Source organism: Limulus polyphemus, unplaced genomic scaffold (genome assembly GCF_000517525.1).
Source record: "Limulus polyphemus unplaced genomic scaffold, Limulus_polyphemus-2.1.2 Scaffold2821, whole genome shotgun sequence".
NCBI lineage: Eukaryota > Metazoa > Arthropoda > Merostomata > Xiphosura > Limulidae > Limulus > Limulus polyphemus.
The window spans coordinates 149,321-151,587 of NW_013668431.1; the positions used below are offsets into that span (position 1 = coordinate 149,321).

Sequence of the window (2,267 nt, forward strand, 5' to 3'; positions counted from 1 at the left end):
ATACACTTACCCTAAAGAAGAAGATACGTTATGTAGTGTCCCCAAGATACACTTATGATAAAGAGGAAGATGGGTTATGTAGTGTCCCCAAGATACACTTACCCTAAAGAAGAAGATACGTTATGTAGTGTCCCCAAGATACACTTATCATAAAGAGGAAGATGGGTTATGTAGTGCCCCGAAGATACACTTACCCTAAAGAAGAAGATACGTTATGTAGTGTCCACAATATACACTTACCCTAAAGAAGAAGATAGGTTATGTAGTGTCCCCAATATACACTTACCCTAAAGAAGAAGATAGGTTATGTAGTGTCCCCAAGATACACTTACCCTAAAGAAGAAGATACATTATGTAGTGTCCCCAAGATACACTTACCCTAAAGAAGAAGATACGTTATGTAGTGTCCACAAGATACACTTACCCTAAAGAAGAAGATACGTTATGCAGTGTTCCCAAGATACACTTACCCTAAAGAAGAAGATACGTTATGCAGTGTCCCCAAGATACGTTTGCTCTTGAAACAAGGTTAATGTAGCTACAAAAAGATGGAGAGTTCTGTGAGCACCTCCAATATGTAAACCCCACCGGTAGTGAACGGTACAAAGACAAGTCGGTAAGTTAATGGTTAAACAGAATTATGTTACGTAACAGGCCTGAAGACAATATTGAGATTTTAATTATCCTCAAGAGACGATAAAGTTTAATATCTGTCCTTGTGAGGTCATTTTAAATAATAGAAAATACCTCAACATATGGTTTTTAGTTTCCTTACAGACAACTCTCCGATCTATCGTTGCCTGGAGAAGGTTTAACTCTAGTTTTGTAGTTAATTAAATAATATATCCAAAGGTTTATTGCTAGTTTTGTAGTTAATTAAATAATATCTCCAAAGGTTTAACTTTAGTTCTGTAGTTAATTAAATAATATATCCAAAGGTTTATTGCTAGTTTTGTAGTTAATTAAATAATATATCCAAAGGTTTATTGCTAGTTTTGTAGTTAATTAAGTAATATATCCAAAGGTTTGTTGCTAGTTTTGTAGTTAATTAAATAATATGTTCCGCAGTTGTTTCGCTACTATATTTTAATTCAATTTTTAAAGAATGATCAAACGGTTTCTTTCAAGGAAACAAATTAATGATATTAGTAAGTTTTACTGTAGGAAAGTATTTTATCTTTAGATTAATAGTCCTTGAAACTCTCCACGGGAAATGTGTCGAAACTCCACTTACCTCAACTCCTAAAATGAGAAGAATGAGATGGAGATAGAGCCGCTGAGGAGTAGACTAGTTCGTCATACACCTTTTTCCACCTTCTTCCATACGCATTGTTGCCTTGGGGATAGTCGCTAGATGACGTGTTTCACTCAGTAACAGTCTGAAACGTCATACACAGTGAACTAGCTAACAGGTAACGCCGCAGAAATAATGGCCGAGGAAGTTTGCAGCTAGGGGCTTCGTTTATCAGGCTCGATTTGTGTAGTTTGTTCAATGACATGGAAATTTTGAACAGTTCTATGAAATTTCCAAGTCTACGAGATGTCCGCGAAACGACACAATGCCTGACAACACCACGGCCCACTCTTCAGACCTGCTTATAATCATTAGAACGATAAAAGAACACGTTACAGGCATATTTCTCTTTGAACTACTCTGTCAAGCCGAAAGAATATGTTGCTAGGAGACCATGTGTGACGTAGCATAATGTAGAATTAACCAATGATTTACCTAGTAGCATCGAAACAGCAATTAGTGAACGTTACCTGTTAAGGTACCGTTTCAGCATAAACTGTGTTATTGCTAAGAGACTTGGAGAATATAGAAACTGGAATATCTTACTTCGTTTCATCTCCTGTTTCTAGCTTATCAGAATTCAGTATTAGATATCTGAAAAAAAAAACTACCGTGAAACTTTATAAGTATTCTTAACAAGTTCCCTCAACTTTATTTATAAATAAACTCATAAGTTAGCCTTTGCTTTTTCATAAAATCGAAGTAAACACTTAGTAGCAAACTTATTCAGCCCAGAATTCTCCTGCCAGAAGTAAACACTTAGTAGCAAACTTATTCAGCCCAGAATTCTCCTGTCAGAAGTAAACACTTAGTAGCAAACTTATTTAGCCCAGAATTCTCCTGTCAGAAGTAAACACTTAGTAGCAAACTTATTTAGCCCAGAATTCTCCTGTCAGAAGTAAACACTTAGTAGCAAACTTATTCAGCCCAGAATTCTCCTGTCAGAAGTAAACACATAGTAGCAAACTTATTT

At 35.7% G+C, this 2,267-nt stretch overlaps 1 protein-coding gene across 8 annotated transcripts in view; it reads right to left on the bottom strand.

Moving 5' to 3' along the window:
• LOC106467988 (fibroblast growth factor receptor-like 1) overlaps positions 1-1,637 on the bottom strand; it is a 69,805-nt gene extending 68,168 nt beyond the window's left edge. For all 8 annotated transcript variants that reach the window (XM_022396257.1, XM_022396263.1, XM_022396262.1 and 5 more), the window contains exon 1: positions 1,235-1,637. The gene's annotated coding sequence lies outside the window, so the exon portion shown is untranslated. The remainder of the gene's footprint in view (positions 1-1,234) is intronic.
• Between the last annotated feature and the right edge of the window lie 630 nt (positions 1,638-2,267).